We start from the raw sequence: 22,995 nt of genomic DNA, 5'->3' as shown, positions 1-22,995 counted from the left end.
GGAGTTGTTATCATGGGAGGAAGAGGAGGCTCAGATGAAGATACTACTCCTACCAACTGTTTAGACGTCATTTGTTCTGTGTGTGGATGACACTCACACAACCCTTGTTCCCTCTCCTGATCACTCCACTTTTGACCATAAGACATTGAATTTGGTTGAATTTTGTCTTATTGTTTTTCTCAATGACTCACTGTAAAGGCTTGTTTTCATTATTGTTTGTGTCAAAATAATTATGATTGTTATTGATGTTTCATTAGTTTCATGATGTTTATTTCACTTACATTAGTAACCTAACACGTGAAATATGACAGCTGTAAAACTGGAAACCTGGGATTTTTTAAATGGATTTTGTTGATACATTTTATAAATCAATACATGCAAAAATCAACTGAAATCAGTTGGCTATCTACAGACAAACCTTGTCTACACTCACTGTATGATTATGCCAAATATATAGAAAGCTTTCAAGCTTACCTCCCAGTAGTGGTCATAACAATAGCTATTTTTCTGTCTTCTTCCTAAGTATTAGTGTTGTGGCCGTTCCTCTTGTCTTGAAGGCTGATGTCCTCTCTTGCACTTTTCATGTGCAGTCTTTTCTTTGTTTTTGCTGTGAGATGTAAAGCATTGCACTGTCTGAGGACGATATGTTTGTTTTTTTTTGAATAGTGATAGATACGTGTGTTTTTTTGATTCCGAAAATTTGATTGAGAATGCTTTCTATACTGGTAATGACATGTTTTATCTAAGTCTATCTGAAGTAGGCCTACTTAACTTCTGACAAAGATTTGATTCCTTTTTCCCTTTACAGTCAATTACATAAATTATACTAAAGTACATATGGCCTTTGAAACGTACATTTCTATGGAAAGATATTCTTGGAGCGCGGTTATTTGCTATGCAATTGCAGGATGGCTCACACTCTTGTGGTTGCCAGTCAGATGCAGTGGACTTCATGTACTGCTTTTTATTTGAACACACACAACATTTTGCTATCATCATGTACCATTTGTTGAGAGCTTGACAAAAACAACTGAAATTATTTTAGCTCATATTTAGCCATGAGTGTTGAGGTAACTTGAGCTAATTTTCCTTGTCTGTCATCATAAGCCTTCTTACCTCACCAAAGATGATTTTTATTTGCTTTTTTGTTTCTTTGTAATGTTTGTTTGTACAAAGTATCTGGTCACGTAATTTTGATTACTGTGTTTTATACTGCTCAATGTCATCTCTTTGGACTATTTATTTTAAATGAATTGAATTTGATCCCTGTGTTAATGTAGCAATTTAAAAGTATGAAACTGTAGATCATTTTGACCTGTTCTGTGTCGTTTTTAACAATTAACATGTTACCAAAAAAGAAAATATACCCAAAATATATTTCTAACAGGCTCGGAAATGTTAATGTACAGTACTTTATCCAAGTATACTCATTGGAATCGAACTTCACTCGTGAACAAGCCCATTTTGTAATTTTCCCCCATCTGTATTGTCACACCTCTCATCTGGACTTGGCATGTTTTCTTATTTGTTTATTTTGAATAGTTGTAAGAATCCACAAGAATCAAGGCAATTGCAGTTTTTGAAAGGGGACCAAGCACAACTTGTGTTGTTTTAAAAAAACTTTAACTGCATCAGTAGTGAATGGCTGGTTAACCATTGTGAATAACCTTTGATCACTCCGTCCCAACCTTTGGTTATTATGAGGGGTCTTCTTCTACGTATGTCTGCTTTCTCTGACCAAGTTTTGAGCGTTGACTGTGAACTTTGACCGGGTCTTTTGCCGTCCTGTAATGGTTCATGCACCGTTTGATTGATGTGCCCAGTCCACTGTAGTCTCTAGAATAAGGGCCTTAATGCATGAGTTCTCGCTATTAAGCATGAGGAAAAAATGTAATAAAACAAACCAGATAAATAAAAAATCATACATGTAGAAAATGAGAAAAGACCTATAAATGAGAAATATAATAAATGGTAACATAGTTAGATGTTGTATATAGTTGTCTTTCTTTATTTCATACACTATTTGCTGCCAAGTTCACTGCATTAAGTAATTGCTAATTTTATACACAAAGATAGTATATTGACAATACAATATTTCAAAACATGTGACAGAAATGTATGAAAAGTAAAAAGTGACACTATGATGATTTTATAGAAAATAGCATAATAGCAATGGTGTTAACACAATGCTAGGCAGCTGCTCTGTTTGCATTACATTTTTTTTACATTTTAGTCATTTAGCAGACGCTCTTATCCAGAGCGTACTTACAGTTAGTGATTGCATAGATTTTTCGTACTGGCCAAATTTTTCGTATTTTACCAAATAGTCCATATTATGGCAAGAACAGTTCAAATAAGCAAAGAGAATGAACTATCCAGTGAAAATCTAATTTTTAAAGCTTATATTCTGTTTTCTCATACCCAAATAATGTTGTTGACTCGTCCTTTACTTGTAGTTGTGGCCAAATAATAAATTAGAGAAAACCCACTCCGAGTTAAACCCCATGTCAAAAAATGCTTGAAATTTGCTTGGAGAATGACATCCTCCCCTCCTTGGCCGGACAGGCCTGTCAGTGATTGGTCCAGCAACTTTTTTCCTTTCCCCCCGCCAAATTCTTTGGTGGGGAGAAGGAGTCTAAGGGAGACAGGCTCAGGAGGGCGCACAAGCAGCTAGTGTTAGCAAAACAGGACAAAGCCTATACAACAACTATCTCACCAGTCACTTCTTCTTCAGATTTTGTAGTTTGTAAGAGTTGGCTTGCTGACTGTTTAGAAGCAGTAAGCTAGCATGCTAACGTTAGCTATCAAGACTAACTTAACTAACTGGCTAGCCAACAAGAAAGCAAGCCAAAGCAGATCCTCCACACAACAACCATCTCGCCATTCCCTTCTATTTTAAATCCTGTGGTTTGTAGCTAAAAAGTTGGATGTCAAGAGGAAACCTAGTTTGCTGTGGTTGACTGATATATGTAGCAGCAGTTAGCTAGCTTAGCTCCTAGAAACCACAAACAAAAATACAGGAATAGTGACAAAGCAATGGACAGAAACAACTCACGCTTGTAAAATAATCAGTCTGCATTTATTGCTGTTATAGTAAAGTGCCCTAGTAGTTCCATCATGTTTCCAAATCCTGAACATCCATACTAGCTATTTGACTAGGTACAGGCAGTATCCTTCGGTATTGGTAAAAAGAAAAAAAGGGTTAGCCCTGCTAGGCTGTGTGCAGCCCTGCCCTGCCCCATGTGGAGTCGGTAGCTAATTTTTATATCCAAGTGTATGCGTGTCTCATTGGCTGAGCTGGCAAAACAGTTTATTTTGACCGATATGCCCAAACCACTCTGTTGTTTCCACTCAGGCCAAGCAGGGGCACATAGAAAAAGCTGCTTTTTAACATCCTTAATTATCATTTTTGTAAGGACATCTATTTAATTAATATTTAATTAAAAGGTAGACTCAGCAATATGACATAGCTGCAGAAAGTAAACAGCATAGTGGGTCAATTTCTCTGCTGTTTTGGTCCTGTGGCTACCACGCTGTACACAGCGTGAAGCGAAACCCATGCACAAGCGCAGATACTGTGTGTACTGTGTGAGAGCGAAGTGTTGCATCTCGCTCATCTCAATATCTCCAGTGCTGCTCATGGCAATGTCATTTCGCTGAGTCTACCTTTTAATTTTAGGTAAATATTTTATAGAAATCTGGAACAGAGGACGGAGACTTTAAATGTTATCTGGACAATCCCCTGCCACTATCTCCACATGAGGTGGTGCAGGGATATTATTTTGTGTCATATCAGTCTCTAGCACCTGTGCTACATGAGAGCCAGATAATCTCTGCATGGATTACCTGTCCTTTCTGCCTCAACAGGGAGCAAAACAAACAGAAAATAGAGCGAGAGAGACCTTCTCAATAATCAGGCTGTTTCCATGCCAATTCCGATTGATGACAGCTTTCTCAATTTTTGGACCAAAAAAAACAAAAAATAAAAATGAGTTTGTTGCAAATGTGGCAAATATGGCTTTTCGCCCATTACAGTTGTAAGAAGTTCATGAATGAATGAAAATTGACAAATGAAAGAATGATGCTGGGAAGTGGCTGTGTGTTAAGGTGAAGTGGGATTAGTGGAGAGAGCACTTCATGCTTTCCCCACTTTAATGTTTTATCTGCAAATTATGTTTCAGGAAGTTAAGGTGAAAAATAAAACAGTTCTCCCTCTCCATGACCTTGACCAATGTGGCTGCTGGGATATTTGTTGTAGCCCTCTCCTGTCTAATTCAGTTCATGGAATTGTAGAGACAATTCTCCAAAGTCCAAAACGATACATCAAGTTCTATTATTGTAAAAGACAATGCTCTTAAGTTAACAATTGTAAATATACAGTATTATTTGTTTGTAGAATACGGTCAAAATGGAAGCTATTTTCTTGGTTTCCAATAATATTGTGTTTATTAAATTGCATGGCATTGATAATACAACATGGACATAAACATACTTTTAAATAGCTGCAATTTATTTTTGTTATACCTTGTGTACACTTTTGGAACATCCCCCCACACCCTTTATTTCCCACCTCCTGACATGGATATAGTAGTGGTCCATCCTTTTGGACATATTTTCATTTGTCAAGGCTCGTTTGCCCTGACGACGACAATCAACCTCCATTACCCACCTAATGGAGCGGTGGACCCAACGTACATCCAGTACTAGTCCTTAACAGATGGTAAGGAAACAGACAGAACTCTACATCAGCAGTGTTTATCCTCCCCTCCTAGGCCCAGCCCCATGCACTGCACAATAAGACTAAACTTGAGTTCCTAACTGTAATATTCATATGTGTCACCATACTGAATTGTAATTGGATGCATCATACTGTGCAATGATTGGTTAAGACCACCCAGGTGGTGAGGTCATTCTAAGATGATCTTGGCCAGAGACACATGGACATGCACGATATAGCTAGTTAATAAAGAGCTACGTTTATAAATATCCTGTCGTCCCTGCATTTTATTATTTTGTACAAAGCGTACAAAACAAGACATGGTGTCAGAGTAAAAGGACTAAAAGATGGATTTTGCTGGAGTTCCTTCACCTCGAATGGATTGGGGGTCTACAAATCTACCCGATGCATGGCGTAAGTTCAAACAGCATGTGGAGCTGATGTTCACGGGTCCTCTGAAGGAAAGAGGAGAAGAGGAAAAGTGCAGCTACCTGCTCCTCTGGATCGGTGAAAAAGGGAGAGACATTTACAACACATGGACACTTACCGAGGCTGAATCAAAGGTACTGAAAACATACTACGATCGTTTTGAAGCATATGTTTTGCCAAAGACCAATACAATTTTCGCTAGGTACAAATTCCATGAGAAAGTACAAGGCGCTAGTGAATCGTTTGAACAGTTTGTCACTGAGCTGCGTCTGCTTGTGAAAGACTGTGATTATGCAAACAAGGATGATGGTCAGGGACCGTATTGTATTTGGAATACAATCACCGCGAGTGAGAGAGAAACTTTTGAATGTTGGATCAGAGTTAACGCTGGACAAAGCTATCGACATAGCCAGATCTCACGAGCTAACACAGGTTCAGATGAAAACCATTTCAGGCGGCAGCATGAGCGCATCACGTGAACAAGCAGTCACGCAGTCAGGCAGACATCAAAGCACACCTCCAGTGCCCAGAGAGCATGTTTCAGAACGGAGACAGACAGAACTCCAAAACAGAGCGACACAGACTCCAAACGCCCCAAAACATGTGGATATTGTGGATACAAAGTGCATGGCGAACAGGGGAATGCCCAGCTAAAGGCAAACAGTGTACTAAATGTGGAAAATGGAATCACTTTGCAAAAGTGTGCAGAGTTTACCGTGGAAAAACAGTACATACAGTGAGTGAAGATGAAATGTCAATCAAAGAGTCAAATGCTGATGAACTGTTTATTGATTCAGTGACACAGAAAAGTCAGATATCAGAGACAGAGCAAGCCTTTGCTGACATTGAGATAGGAAGACAAGGCACAGAGCTAAAAAATTCAAACTAGACACTGGTGCACAAGTAAACATTATTCCTCTGAGTAAGTACAGAAGCTTGACATCTGAGTGTGAGCTACAGCCCACCACGCGCAGACTGACTGGTTATGGTGGTGAACAGCTCCCAGTAAAAGGCACATGCACTCTCAAATGCAAATACAAGGAAAGGGACATGATGTTGGACTTTTACGTTGTTGACACTCGAAAGCACCTGCAGTGCTAGGTCTTAAAGCATGTTTAGACATGGACCTTATCAAGCTAGTTTTATCAGTGACAGCACCAGTAGAGATAGAGAATGTCATGGAGGAGTTTGCTGATGTTTTTACAGGAATAGGACTATTCCCAGGAGAATGTACCATTCACCTTAACCCAGACGCAACCCCTGTGATCTACCCACCGAGAAAGATTCCACTTGCTCTCCGCGCCCGTCTGAAGAAAGAGTTGGAGAGCATGGAGCAATCTGACATCGTCACAAGGTTACAGAACCACGGATTGGGTCAACAGCGTTAGTGGTGGTGGAGAAACCACGGTTAAGGCAAGCTCAGAGTATGTCTCGACCCAAGAGACTTGAACAAGGCTATCAAACGCCCCCATTACCTACCGACGCTAGATGGCATCACACACAAGCTAGCGGGCGCACGCTACTTCAGTGTCATGGACGCCAGATCAGGCTACTGGGCTATCAAGCTCACAGAAGAGTCATCTAAGCTCACAACGTTCAACACACCGTTTGGACCTACAGGTTCCGTCGCCTGCCTTTTGGGACATTATCTCAGCCCAAGACGAGTTTCAGCGAAGATCGACGAGGTGTACGAAGGCCTCGACGGAGTCGCGGGTAATTGTGGACGACATCCTTGTCTATGGTCGAACCAAAGAGGAACACGACAGAAACCTCAGCGCGATGCTGCAAAGGTCCCGCGAGAGAGGAGTCCGGCTCAACCCCGAGAAGAGCACAGTCGGCGCTACAGAGGTCAGCTACTTCCGGGGCATCTTCTCACAGCGAATGGAATCAAGCCAGATCCGCAGAAGATCTCAGCCATAAAGGAAATGGAGCCACCAAAGAACCGCGCAGAGCTGGAAACAGTGCTTGGCATGGTCAAACTACTTAGCCAAGTTCGCACCCAGCCTCTCCAATGCTAATGCACCCCTCGTCAGCTGCTAAAGCAGTCCAGTGAGTTCCTCTGGGACAACCAACACGACATCGCTTTCCAGAAAGTGAAAGACTGATCACGAGGAGAACCAGGACCAATCCTTGCCTCAACCCCAACAAAGAGCTCAGACTCCAGGTGGACGCGTCAAAGTATGGACTAGGGGCAGTGCTACTGCAAGAAGGAAAACCCATCGGCTACGCTTCCAAATCTCTCACAGACTGTGAAATCAACTACGCTCAAATCGAAAAGGAGCTGTACGCCATTCTGTTCGGATGTGTGCGTTTCCATCAGTCTATGTCTATGGATCGAACAAGTCATTGTGGAATCAGACCACAAGCCCCCCGAGTCAATCATGAGGAAACCGTTAGCCGCAGCCCCCGCCAAGGCTACAAGAGAATGATCCTTCAACTACAAAAATACGACTTCACAATCACTCACCGTCCAGGGCAAAGACATCCCTGTCGCAGACACACTCTCCAGGAAGTTTCTTACCTACAAGGACAGCAGCCTCAGTGAAGGCATGGACATGCAGGTGCACACTGTGTACAGCAACTTACCAGTTAGTGACACAAAACTGAAGGAGATCCGAGCAGAAACAGAAAAAGACACACAACTCACACAAGCTGAGGAAAGTCATACAGTCAGGATGGCCTGAGAGAGGAGAAAATGCCCTCAGAGCGTCTCCAGAGTTCTGGAACCATCGTGACGAACTATCACGAGATCAACGGAATCATTTTCAAAGGAGAGAAAATCATCATTCCTACCAGTCTCAGAGAAGAGATTTTGACAAAGATCCATGCTGGACACATGGGCATGGAAAAGTGCAAACAGAGAGCACGGGACATTTTGTTTTGGCCCGGAATGTGCAAACAAATAGAGGACATCGGTTGGTAAATGCCCCACCTATCTGAACGACGCCCCTCGAACACCAAAGAGCCAATGTTAGCCTCACCGTATCCCAGACCGACCCTGGCAGGTCGTGGCAACCGATCTGTTCACGTGGAACAACGAGGACTACATTATAACAGTGGACTACTACAGCAGATACTTGAACTCGACAAGCTTCACAGCACCACATCTGCAGCTGTGATACACAAGCTGAAAGCAGCCTTTTGCCAGGCATGGCATTGTAGAGACTTTAATATCTGACAATGGGCCCTGTTACAAATCAAATGAGTTTGAATCCTTCACAGCATGGGAGTTCACACACGTCACCACAAGCCCACATTACCCTCAAAGTAATGGCCTTGCTGAAAAATCTGTGCAGATCACTAAATCACTCATGGACAAAGCAAAAGCAGACAAGAGAGACCCCCTACCTCAGTCTCCTTGAATACCGCAACACTCCAGTTGACAGACTTCAAATCACCAGCCCAGCTGTTGATGAGCTACAGACTTCGCCAATCCTCCCCAGCACCAACCAGCAGCTGCAACCTGAGGTCGCCGGAAGCTACAAGGAAGTGCATGCAAAATGCACAGAGACAGCAACAGCAAAAGCGATACTACGACAGGTCAGCCAGACCACTGCCACCACTGAACGACGGAGAGTCAGTTAGAATCCAGAGCATGGCTACTGGAAGCCAGCAGTCGTCATCCAACCAGCTGACACTGAACGCGTTCATATCACGTTCGCACACGTAGAAGGAGCGGTGTACCGCCGCACGCCCGTGTCCACCTACTGAACACAAAAAGAACAACACACTGACGAGATGAACTGTTCCCCTGAAAGAGAACGCGGGATGGACTAAACACAGACACAACACAAACATACACCATACTTACCTGCAACACCACAAGAACTGTTGACTGACACAGAAGCATGCTCAGCTTCATATCACACAAGGTCAGGAAGAGAGGTCAAAGCCTAGAGCTGTCCTAGACCTGTGAAATGTCAAAGGTGTGGCCGGATCGCTGCCCTAAAAGAGTTTCCAGACTGTAAACTTCTTATTGAAAGTTAACTTGGAAATGCTTTGGTATTGTATTTGTTTGATATGTTGAGATGTCATTGCTACAGTGAAAAGCTGAGTTGCTGAGAAATATTTGTTCTAAAAATAACAATATGCTGAATCATTGTTTGTCTGTTATGTTGATGCAGTTGGTGCAGTTTAAATGGTTACTTACCTCGAGTTCAAACTACAGAGCATATATTCAAAAGAAACGCTTTATTGTTCCACATATTTTTTTTTTTTTTTTAAAAGAAGGGGGATGTAATATTCATATGTGTCACCATACTGAATTGTAATTGGATGCATCATACTGTGCAATGATTGGTTAAGACCACCCAGGTGGTGAGGTCATTCTAAGATGATCATGGCCAGAGACACATGGACATGCACGATATAGCTAGTTAATAAAGAGCTCGTTTATAAATATCCTGTCGTCCTGCATTTTATTATTTTGTACAAAGCGTACAAAACAAGACACTAACAACATTCAGTTCCTATAGCAGCATTCTAACAGCAGAAGGACATCCTCATCAGAAGTATACCACCCACCCTATAAACCATGCTGCTGTGTTGGCCTAATGTTCGTTTTGGGAGCATCTCATTCTCAATCCCAAATAGTGATGATACACTGCTGACTTCTACCCAGTACATTGGTCATTGGTCACAAAGAGAAAAGCTACAACAGAATGAACCAGTGTGCCATGCAAATAGCCTTAGAATAGATATCAGATGGCACATTACAAGTTGCTTAGTTGTTTATTTCACATGGAATAAGTCTCCTGAGACTTGAAGAACCACAGAACAGAAGCTAATGCCAGGCTTTCTGCTGAGGCTGCAGAAAGAAACGCATTTCTACCATCAGGCCACATGAAACAGATGCTACTAAACTGTTTACTTTAAAATACAAGGGACAGCATTAAAAGCTCTTTTACATTTAATTCATTTACACAAACTGAAGAAAGGCGACTTGCAGGAGAAACAACAAACTACAATAAAAACCTGCAACATTTCAAAAAATATTATGCAATTTTTTTTACAAAGAAGGATGCCAAAATCTACATTGCAGAGCTGGCCCTGGCATGAGGTGATGTGAATGTCAACTCTTGGCATTTGCAATCAGAAGGCAATTTGGCGACATTATGTGGCATTTAACAACACTTCAGATAACAACATGAGGTTAATTAACTAGGTTTTGCAAAACATCTTACACTTTTAGAAGTGTAAAGTAAATATTTAATGAGACAACATTGTTTTCCTCGAAATTGGAAGACGTATTTATATAGCCCAATGTCTTCTTATATGGGTGGAAGTAATGGTGGTTATCCAATATCCAGTATCCACTTTGCTCACAGGTATTATTCTGTAGGGACCACCCATCTACCATAAATCATGTTGACATAAGGCTGCATTTACACAGACAGCCCAATTCGGATCTAATTCGATTTCTTTCACTAATTTGTCTTTTTTGATCAATCAGATCAGCTCTTTTGCCCATAATTGGGCTGCCCCTGTGTAAACAGCCCCTTATGTCAAAATGATTCACACTAGTTCAAGGCTTACAGCTTTCAATTAAAATGTTCTGCTTGGTGGACTTGATGTACAGTATGTGGGGTCACAGTGAGTAGCCATGGAGGCTCTTCGGACGGGTTCTATTCCAACACTATGTATTTCCATATGTTATAGGGGAAGGAATTACCTTTCCATATGCCTGTATGAACTCCAGTCTACCTTCCACTGGGATGCAGGTGATGCCTAGAACGAATAAGGCCCTATAGAAATTATCTAGCTGAATTTGAAAGCCACACAGCTTTCACACATACTCTAGGGATAAAATATGGGATTTCTTAGATGGCTTCAGCTCTATCCAGTAGTCTCAAGTGGTTGTTTACTCTATCTGACCACTGTTTTTCTCAACACCACATTGGTCAATAAGGGAGACATCAGGGTAATGTACAATATGCCTGGCCAAAAGTCTGAAAAGAAGCAGACAGACTAATTAAAAAACAGACCCTCTATTTATTCACGGGTATACTGTATGGGTGATAGTGTGGCGGTTAAGATTTGCATTTGACCTTCTTGGAGACAATTACAGGTTTGCCCTTTCTCCAGTGTGGCTGTCCAGTAGTGGGAGAAAGACATCCAAATGCCACCAGCTTGCACCAGCTCGTGTGTAAGAGGTTGACAGATATCCTTTTAGTCTCTTTCTTACTAACATTATTATCTTAGGGCAGAGTGATTTTCAAATGTCTATACTGTGTTTTAGTCTATGAAGTGATGGGTAAAATTCATACCTAGAAGTCAGTGGAGGCTGCTGAGGGGAGGATGGCTCATAATAATGGCTGGAAAGGAGCGAATGGAATGGCATCAAACCATGTGTTTGATGTACACTGAACAAAAATATAAATGCAACATGTAAAGTGTTGGTCCCATGTTTCATGAGCTGAAATAAAAGATCCCAGAAATGTTCCATATGCACAAAAAGCTTATTTCTCTCAAATTGTGTGCACAAATGTGTTTATATCCCAATAAAAGGCTACTTTAAAATGTGCAGTTTTGTCACACAACACCATGCCACAGATGTCTCAAGATTTGAGGAAGCGTGCAATTGGCATGCTGACTGCAGGAATGTCCACCAGAGCTGTTGCCAGATAATCTAATGTTAATTTCTCTACCATAAGCCTCCTCCAACGTCGTTTTAGAGAATTTGGCAGTACGTCCAACCGGCCTCACAACCGCAGACCATGTGTATGGTGTCGTGTGGGTGAGTGGTTCGCTGATGTCAACATTGAGAACAGAGTGCCCCATGGTGGGAGGTGGGGTTACTGGTATGGGCAGAGCATAAACTACGGACAACGAACACAATTGCATTTTATCGATGGCAATTTGAAGGCACAGAGATACCATGACAAGATCCTGAGGCCCATTATCGCGCCATTCACCCACTGCCATCACCTCATGTTTCAACATGATAATACACGGCCTCATGTCGCAAAGATCTGTACACAATCCTGGAAGCTGAAAATGTCCCAGTTCTTCCATGGCCTGCATACTCACCAGACATGTCACCGATTGAGCATGTTTGGGATGCACTGGATCGACGTGTACGACAGTGTGTAATCCAGTTCCCGCCAATATCCAGCAACATCGCTACAGCCATTGAAGAGGAATGGGACAACATTCCATAGGTCACAATCAACAGCCTGATCAACTCTATGCGAAGGAGATGTTTGTGTTGCATGAGGCAAATAGTGGTCACACCAGATACCGACTGGTATACTGACCGATTTTCTGATCCACGCCCTACCTTTTTTTTTAAAGGTATCTGTGACCAACAGATGCATATCTGTATTCCCAGTCATGTGAAATCCTTAGATTAGGGCCTAATGAATTTATTTCAATTTACTGATTTCCTTGTATGAACTGCAACTCAGTAAAATCTTTGAAATTGTTGCATTACATTTACGTCATTTAGCAGACGCTCTTATCCAGAGCGACTTACAGGAGCAATTAGGGTTAAGTGCCTTGCTTAAGGGCACATCGACAGATTTTTCACCTAGTCGGCTCGGGGATTAGAACCAGCGACCTTTCGGTTACTGGCACAACGCTCTTACCCACTAAGCTACCTGTCACCCCCCATTGCATGTTGTGTTTAGATTTTTGTTCAGTATATTTGATACCATTCACTAATACCGCTCCAGGAATTACCACAAGCTCATCCTCCCCAATTAAGGTGCAACCAACCTCCTGTGCTAGAAAATATTTTGAGATTCATAGCAGATGGCTATATTCAACTGAAGCAACTTTGCCATCTTGTGGGTCGAAATGCTCATTGCAAGTAGCTTTCAAAAGTAAACAGTGCAGTAATCATAATATAATTATGTAGCTATAAATTCCCAAACTATTCTGTTATATTAGACATCAGTAATTACCTGCAATAAAACGAACTGGAATGTCTTTTACGGTTGCTATGTTAGGTTAGTGGAACGCAGAAACCAAACTCGCCCATGTCTGGAAAAACTCAGGATGCACCAATCAAAATCCTAAATGAACTTCCCCCTACATTTTGCTTTATCTTATTGGTTGAAACGGACCACACTATATCCTACTTTACTTCCGCTGCTGTTTGTTTGAACTTGAAAACTGACATTTTTGGAGAAATCAATCATCACAATAAGCACATACATGGTGAATATGTTATGTCCAAACGTTATTGTAGGAAATGAGTATTCAGAATGTTTTATGAATTATATATTTGTTTTGTGAAACATGCAAGAATTGGCTAACTAGCTAGCAACGTAGGCTAGCAGTTAGCTTGCTAACTAGCTAGCCTATATGTGGTCAACATCACTGCTATCTCTAGCTAGCTAGTAAACTAACCTATTTTCACCCCTGCAGGTGGAGAAGAGATGGAACAGATATTGTTACAATGTGTGTGTTTGTGTGTTGTCATGGTGGTCTCAAAAGGGGGGACCAAGTAATTTGATAACCCCTTATAGGTGTTGACTGGGGGGAGGGTACAGTAGGAGGCTGACACACTCACACACTGACAGCCTCCTGTCAAATAGAAGATGGAGCAAGAGGAACGCTTAGAATATAAGTTTCTTTATCTCATCAGGAACAGACAGGGTGGTGTGTATAGCCTAAAATGTATAGCCTACTGAGTAGAGAAGAGTCTGCTTTAGCCAGAGAGGAGATGGATAGGAAGAACACAAATGCTGTGTTTCAGTCAAGAGACAAGACATATGTGTTTCTGTGGACCTACAGCCAGTTTCAGGTAGAGCAGAGCTCATTAAGCATTGTATCCATTTTTAATAATTGGGAACAAACTGTGTCAGACTACATTGTGTGTTGTATTGTAATGGACTTTGTGATGTGGTGGTTTTGCTGTGTGTTTGGACCTTGCAGCAGGAGCAGACAGAGTGGGATGCTGTAAACAGACTCCTTCAGCACCATGGGTTCAAGCCGGTTCACTTTGCTGATCCCGTCGAGAATAAGAACCTTGCAGGTAATGGTTTAGTATGTTTTTGTAGTATCTTCTTGCTGTAACGTTCTGAACTGTCATATCTTAGCTAAATGTCTTGACTCACTTCTTGGATCATGTTGAACAAGTCTATAAGGAGGAGTGTTAATGCTTTAGACTGCTCAACATGCTACTGTCTGTCTTGTGTTTCTGTGTGTGCAAATTATTAATAATTATTGGATCTAGGTGTTCATTGTCTCATCTAAGTGAGCACTCAAACTCACCCCTCTGTGTGAAGAGCCTTTTCCCAAAGGGAAACCATTTGTTCGCATGCATTGCTCCTGTTCCACTTACTGGCTCTTCTATTTCCAGTAGGCTGCCAGCCAGGGTCTCAATGTTTCTGGCTAGTTTTCTCAATGTTATTTAGTGAGGCAGTGGTCATGGTACCCAAACAATATAGGCCTATAAGTAAAAAGAACTGGAAGGAAAATGGAGGAACAAGATATTCTACCTTTAATGTGTGTCATCTTGCTCATAGACTTGGTTCTTCTGGAGAAGAAGTCGTGCCTGTGACATCAGGACTATGCTGCGGACGATGCTCACAGACTCGGAGAGGAGACAGACCTTGATTCAGGAGCTCATCCAGTCCAACAACCAACTTAAGTTAATAGTTATAGAGTTATAAAATTAATATTAAATAGTTATATTTTTACTGATCCACTATCATAAACCCCCTTATCATTTTAGACACTCACGGACATGCAGAACATTGCTTTTCCAGTATGTAGGAAACCTCACTTCTTGAAGCCTAATATTCTTGAACCCCCAATTATTTGAACCTGTTTCTAACCTCTCAAAACATTCCTCCATCACCTTAAATGATTATTAGAATAATCTCAATGTCAGAAAGAAATAGGTTTTGGCAGGTCTGTGGTTCATCCATCTACTTAATAATGTAGATCCATGATCATGTACTAGCCAGCTGTTGTCACACACATAGTCTTGGTGGATATGAGTAGTAAGCCTAATACAGTGAGACAGAGAGGGGTAAGAGGTAGAAATGGGCGCCTGGCTTAGCTCTCAGCCATATGGCAAGTGTTAACCACTGGGGCGTGACAGAGGGAGATCACCTGGCCTGAACATCCATCTATCCCACATGTTAAATCTGTCTTTGCTCAGAGACTCTCTCTTTAGCCTGGAATTCAATCTGAATATGGTCTTTTTTTTCCAAAACATCAGTTCGGGATTCCGGCTACCTCACTTTAAGCTTCTCTCCTGGAGAGAAGATAATTGACGGTTTTTGACCCTATGTTTTTTAGGACAGGTTATTGATTACAGTGGGGGAAAAAAAAAGTATTTAAGTCAGCCACCAATTGTGCAAGTTCTCCCACTTAAAAAGATGAGAGAGGCCTGTAATTTTCATCATAGGTACACGTGAACTGTCGACAGACAAAAAGAGGAAAAAATCCTGAAAATCACATTGTAGGATTTTTATGAATGTATTTGCAAATTATGGTGGAAAATAAGTATTTGGTCAATATTACAAAAAGTTTCTCTAATACTTTTGCTTCTCTTATATATTGTTCAATGACACAGGTCAAACGTTTTCCGTAAGTCTTCACAAGGTTTTCACACACTGTTGCTGGTATTTTGGTCCATTCCTGCTCCACAGATCCCTCTAGAGCAGTGATGTTTTGGGGCTGTCACTGGGCAACACGGACTTTGCAACTCCCCTCCAAAGATTTTCTATGGGGGTTTGAGATCTGGAGACTGGCTCTAGGGCCACTCCAGGACCTTGAAATGCTTCTTACGAAGCCATCCTTGGTTCCCGGGCGGTGTGTTTGGATCATTGTCATGTGAAAGACCCAGCTACGTTTCATCTTCAATGCCCTTGCTGATGGAAGTTTCCACTGCTAAAATCTCACGATAATGGCCCCATTTTTCTCTTTCCTTACACGGATTCGCGTCCTGGTCCCTTTGCAGCAGCCAACGCAGATGTTTCCACCCCATGCTTCTGTAGGTATGGTGTTCTTCGGATGCAACTCAGCATTCTCTTTGTTCTCTAAACACGACTGAGTTGAGTTTTTACCAAAAAGTTCTATTTTGGTTTCATCTGACCAAGACCTTCTCCCAATCCTCTTCCCGGATCATCCAAACCTGCACTCTCGAAAACTTCAGACCGGCCTGGACACTGTACTGGCTTAAGCAGGGGACACGTCTGTCACTGCAAGTGGAGTCTGGCGGCGTAGTGTGTTACGATGGTAGGCTTTGCCTTTTAGCTTTGGCCCAGCTCTCTGCAGGTTATTCCATTTACTAGCCCCCCCGTGTGGTTCTGGGATTTTTGCTCACCGTTCTTGTGATCATTTTGACAATGGGTGAGATCTTGCGTGGAGCTCCGGATCGAGGGAGATTATCAGTCGCTTGTATGTCTCCATTTCCTAATGAATTGCTCCCACAGTTGATTTCTTCAAACCAAGCGGCTTACCTATTGCAGATTTAGTCTTCCCCAGCCTGGTGCAGGTCTACAATTTTGTTTCGCTTTGGACAGCTTTTGGTCTTTGGCCTATAGTGGAGTTGGAGTGGACTTTTGAGGTTGTGGACAGGTGTCTTTTGCATACTATAACAAGTTCAAATAGGTGCCATTAATACACGGTAACGAGTGGAGGAGAGGAGCCTCTTAAAGAAGAAGTTAAAGGCCCGTGAGAGCCTAGAAATCTTTTGCTTGTTCTGCAGGTGACCAAATACTTCTTTCCCACCACTGTACATTTGATAAATTCATTAAAAATCCTAGAATGTGATTTTCTGGGGGCCAAAAAAAATCTCCAATTTGTCTGTCCTAGTTGAACGGTACCTAAGATGAAAATTACAGGCTTCTCTCAATTCTTTCCCAAGTGGGAGAACATGCACAATTGGTGTTTGACTAAATACTTCCCCCACTGTACGATTAATCAATATATGATTGAAAGTTCATTTTATATTTCATATCTTGCCCAGTTGATCACTTGAATGATTATTGTGTATATCCTCTTAACCATTATTTCCTGCGAAATATCTAATGTTTGATATGTACTTATCCCAATCTTCAAATGGACTATTATCTAGCATTTAGTAAGGGTTAATTGTGTGTCCCAAAGGAGTAGCAGCACTGCTTCAAAGTGTGACATTTCAGTCTTTGTGTTGCTTTACAATTATCTGTATTTTATCACAATCCATTATACCTGCCAGCTTTAAGTAAAGTGTTACCGATGTTTGTTCCAGAGAGGAGGCTCAGCAGCACATTAGCCGCGTGCCCGTCGGTCCCAGAGGGCGCACAGAGTTGGAGGAGTTCTGGACGGAGTGAAGGGCAAGGTAGGACCTGGAAGACCGTTACATTGGCAAGGCCGCGCCAGCATTACAGCAAAGTGCCAACTTCAGCAGGACAAGAGAGATGCACAGGTAGGTGGTGCCCTGAAATACAGAAGGGCTGTTTAGCCGGCAGACACAGATTAAGCCTTGACTAAAAGCACCTTCAATGGAGATTCTCTACCGATCATGCTCTTCTAGCAGGACGAGGCTTAATCTGTGTCTGGAAACTGGCCACTTGGTTCATCAATAAAAAAAAATGAACAGCACATGGTATCCCCTGATTATGACCGAAACTTCATTTTTGGTATTTTCTCTTGTTGTTTTGTTTGTCATGTAAGCCGCTGGTAGAAATGCTGCCAGGGCCTGGAGCAGAAGCTGTCTGAGGAGAAAGATGTGGTTTCCCAGCTGCAGAGGAAGCTCTACTTCACTGTGACAGAGGAAGAGAGGCGGGTAGATAGGCAGAACCAGGTGTTTCAACAGATCCACAAGAGATCAGCTCGCAAACTCACCGAGTGGACCAGCAGTAAGACAAACCGCTGCTGTCGTTAAGACAATAGATTAGGATTCATAATACAACATCTTACCCTTGCTTAACGCTAAATTATGACAGATTTTTTCAATTACTTTTCTTTTCCATCAGGGTGTTGGATGTAATTGACATCTATGAGGGCTCAAATGGAACAGCTCCGCAATGAGATCGGGCTTAGTGCATAGACAATCTTATTTTCAATGTTATTCATTTTTATGACAACCCCTTTTCACTGTAAGACTAAAGAAAAGTAGACGCTTGTCACTAACCAACCTTCTACTTCTTCCCTCAGGTCCCTTAAAGGAGATTCTGGGGGATCACAAGCACCTCTGACCAATGTCGCAGAGCAGCATGAGAGGCACCACCCGGGGTCTCCCCCAATCACAAAGCTCTCCTGAAGGTGACTTCCTGTACTTTTAACATGATGAACATCAGAACTCTTCATGGTTCTAGGATTACTTGCCTCTTGAAAAGTGAACGATTGTTCCTCTTCCCTACAGTCCATGATCTTAGTTCTGAATCTTACTTCTCCCCCAATAGTCATATCAGGAACAGTTAAAGGAGACCAAAGCTCAGCGGAGAGGAGCTTAGGAATGAAATTCAGCAGTTGAAGCGAGACTGGAATCTAGGCCCACAGTGAAAGAGCTGAAGTCCTACAAAGCGGACAGCTGAGACCGCATGGACAGACTTATTCAACATAACGCGAGGGTGGGGAAAACATTACGCAACTGTCATTCTTCTTGGATAATGACAAGCACCACAGCTTAACCTCATAGTTAACCCCCTTCCTTACCTTGACCTAGAGTGCTGCCTGTCCCGTTAGTAGTCATATAATCTCCTTTACCTCCACTACAGGTCTGCTCAGGAGTCTAGAAGAAGAGGAGAGGTTGCTCTGAGTAACCAGCAGGTGGTGAAGGCAAGGGCCTTGGCTGCCAGACATGAGAAGGTACTCCGTCTATCTCCCCTTGACTAAAGCGGAGCGAGGATCAACTCACTTTACTATATGTTTTTAATTCAGACTTGCTGGACTATTTGCCTTGCCTGACTTTCTAGGTTCTGAACTGACATCAGAGCGGTTTTGACCACCTCCGGGGCTCCACTGAGGCTCCATAGACCGAGGCCAACAACCAGCCATCAGCTGTCCAACGGGGCCTCCGAGATGGTAGAGTTTGATGAACTCTTCTCCACTCCCTGGAGATCTTCGGCTGAACAACTTTGGCTTCACTGAAGGTAAGAGCTGAAACTGGCCTTCTATAAAGCGCATCTAACATGTATGCAGCCAGGTCCAGTGTCCACTTGCCCTGTCACCGAAAGCCAGAGAGTTTAGGAACTCTTCATATCTACAACATCTCAGTTTTCCTGCTTGATATGTATGGCTAGAATAGGCTACCTTAACAGTGTCTGTTTACCATTGTCTCTAGTCTAGAGACCCATGTCTTCTACGTATCCTCTCTCTCTCTCTCTCTCTCTCTCTCTCTCTGTGTGCCCAGGACCTGCACTGTGCCCTAGTAAGTGTGATTGCTGAGACTGTTACCATGGCAGCAGCAGGCGCTAATAGTCTTATGGAAAGCGTTAGAGAGAGGACCAGCCTCTACTGGTGGACACTCTGCTAGAGGAGACCAACTCTGGGGAGGATAAGGTTGGTAGTCCCTAGCTTACAGCAGTGGATGGAGTAACCATAAATTACATCTCAACTTTAGATAAAGCAAAACATTATACCTCGGATCATTTCCCATGTACAATGTTTGTGATACGAAAAGCAATATTCTCCAAATGAAAAGTTATGTTATGTGTTTAGGTGAAAGCTGACTCTTTATGGAAACTAACTCCCCAACCAGGTGCTGAGGAGCCCCACTAAGAACACTTTTGAGTCCAGGTATCACCACTTCCAGAAGCTGTTTGATATAACCTCCCTCAGTGGGGTGTCATCCACGTATGAACGAGGTCCACCAGGCTAGGGAGATGACCAACGCTATGAGGAACCTCAGGAACGTCTGACTCTGGGTACGACTGTCTGTCTACAACCCATTTTAGCTATTCTACAGCACCATTAGTGCATACTGTACTGGTCATTCCACACCTTGTTCTCAGAACATACACTGAACAGTTCATATAAGGAAATCAGTCAATTGAAATAAATTCATTAAGGCCTTAATCTATGGATTTCACACATGACTGGGAATATAGATATGCATCTGTTGGTCAACAGATACCCTAAAACTGCACATTTTAGAGTGGGCTTTTATTGTCCCCCAGCACAAGGTGCACCTGTGTAGATCATGCTGTTTAATCAGCTTCTTGATATGCCACACCAGTCAGGTAGAAAGATTATCTTGGCAAAGGAGAAATGCTCACTAAAAGGGATGTAAACAAGCTTTTTGGCATATGGAACATTTCTGGGATCTTTTATTTCAGCTCATCAAACATGAGACCAACACTTGACATGTTGCATTTATATTTATGTTCAGTGTACTTGGTTGAGGGATGCAATTCCTTTCCCACTTCTAACAACATTTAATTTCAGATGACAGAGCGCCCCCTAGTGAGGTGGTAAAACCCAGGTAGCTAGTCTGGCAACTCCCCAGAGGCCATGGTTGGCCACGAGCTCCACGACCTCCTGGGAACCAGTGATATTGACAGGTACCAGCAGCAATCACCAGAATTCATTTTGTTTTATTCTGTGTAACGTTGTGTTAATGTTATAAAATTAGCCTACTGCCTGGGGTTAAATACATGTCTTCTTGTCAGATTATCTTTGAAGGTAAAGGAACATGAGGAGTTCTTTCCTGCATTCTACTCTCTTCACTGGTGCAGAAGCTGCTTCGGAGACTCTAGGTAAGGAGACGTTATTGCCATCCAATAAGTTGCATTTGTTTGAAATCTTTGTAACTGATCATGTGGTTAGTAAGTCTATTTTGGTTGATCTTTCAGATGTTGACTGTCTGGATGACATCATGCCCGTTCTGGAGGTCACTAAAGTCAAGAGCAGAACTTAAACACTGGTGTTAATTATGTAACAATGCCTTTGCTTATATTTTTGTATTTACTGGAGTGAGGATTTCTACTTTTGATATGTAAAATAAACAACATGAATTAATACCTCTTCCAACAACAAATAATATAATTCTTCCAATTCATCTAGTACAGTTAAGAAATAATGTGTCATGTGTTGGTATGTATCGAAACATACTTTCTCATGTTTTATTTTTGGTGATCTCCCTTCCTCCCTCCACACCTAAGAACAAACCTCAGTTCTTATTTGAGAGAAAAAGCTGTGTACAAAAATATTGCAGAAAAATGTTACATATTATGCAGGTAAGAGTTACTTTCTGAGCTATCCCTCTAAGAGAGGGAAAAAATGTCTGGGCAATTATCCTCAATACCACCATTCCACACACAAAACATACTATTGCTGGTTAGATGCATGACAGCAATTTCTTTTACATAATATCAAAAACCATTTGACGTAGCATTCTATTCAGAAAACTCATTGAGCAAAAAAACATGGTTTCACTCCTTTTAGAAATGATTTCATTTTCAGTAGCTGCTTACATTCTTTGTTTGCTGAATAAAATACAAGGAAGACATCTGTGGCAGTAGGTATATAAAAGGCATACAATAAGTGTTTTAAAAAACTCATTTTCAATAAATACCTATTGTGATTGGAATGTAACACATGTGGTGGGTAGGAACTTAGCTCTGGTCCAGCTCATTGGTGCGCGTTCCTCCCTAATGCCAACATAAGAGGGTCGAGAACTGCACCAATGTCTCCCTGGACCAGAGCTAGATCTCTCCCCTTGGAATCCATCCAGGAAACCCAAGGAGTCTACAATAATATGCATAGAATAAATATCAAGCTACTCTCTTATACAACTAGTGGTGGGAATAGCATATTTAAAAGACTTGCACATATATATTCTGCTATCTACAGAATTAAAAAGTTGGAACAAGTTCAAGTGAAGGTTTACACACACGTATGTGAATACTCTAAAAGGCAACCCAGTAAGAAAACTAATTCAGTTTGGACAATTCAATACATCTTGAATTCACTTACTGTTACCATCAAACAAATTGTTTTTCTGTTTATTGTGAAGTGCATATTTTCAATAATAACTATCCAGACCTTGAAAATGTTGGCACCCCCTCTGACTGCTTAGAAGATTAAATAAATGTAATACAAAGGGTGACCAGTATATTATGTAGCTGTAGAAGTTAATAAAGTGTAACCATATTGTAAAGAGGACGTTATCAATACTCTGGTTTTAGATATTCAGTAAACAATGATGACTGGCCGATAAATGTATTCAATTTTGTATTTATTTGTCTTCTCTCTGACTGATGGAGGTGGTCTCTTTATCCATTTATTTCTTCCACATAACCCAATAACCCATAAAAATATTAAAATCAATCATAAAATCTATTCAATACATCAACCCACATATATACTTATATTAACTAAGCTTTCTATCAACTATCCAAAATCAATAGTTTCTATCTAATCTTAAAACCAACTACCATATTCCCTCACTCACTATTTCACAGGTTTCTGAAGCAACAGTTGTGATTTTGGTTAAATAGCCCTCATCACAAGTCAAGTTAACATCCTTGGCAGCTTCATCTCTAGGCTCCTGTCAATCAGAAATGCAATCCATCACACTGCATGATGAACTCTCAAATGACTGTATAATGCCCGCCCAGTCCACACACAAAACATGTAATTCTGGGGTACATATCTTTTTTGTTAGTCTCGCACATGCATCATGAATTGAGAGGGAAATAAAAGTTTGAATGGGAAATAAGTTATGATAGAATTAGGATAGATTAAATTACAATTCAATAATATGCAAGCCAGAGCTTTGAGCTGTCCAAAACATGTCTGCCAGAGGGAAATAGTGTCATGACTGTCCTCAGGCTTATTTTACAATAACACCTCATCTCACTTTTGCAGTCTCCGTCCTTTTTGCAACCATTTAGGCCTATGTAATTAAGTATCAAAACTTATGTCTCACTTTCTGGTCTTTGTCCTTCTTGAGGTTAGCG

At 41.6% G+C, this 22,995-nt stretch overlaps 1 pseudogene; it reads left to right on the top strand.

Annotated features, from left to right (window-relative positions):
* The first annotated feature begins 13,601 nt into the window (after positions 1-13,601).
* Positions 13,602-18,140, top strand: LOC123484949 (annotated as a pseudogene).
* The last annotated feature ends 4,855 nt before the right edge of the window (positions 18,141-22,995 follow it).

Source organism: Coregonus clupeaformis, unplaced genomic scaffold, assembly GCF_020615455.1.
Source record: "Coregonus clupeaformis isolate EN_2021a unplaced genomic scaffold, ASM2061545v1 scaf0505, whole genome shotgun sequence".
Classification (NCBI taxonomy): Eukaryota; Metazoa; Chordata; class Actinopteri; order Salmoniformes; family Salmonidae; genus Coregonus; species Coregonus clupeaformis.
This window is presented reverse-complemented; position numbering and strand designations above follow the sequence as displayed.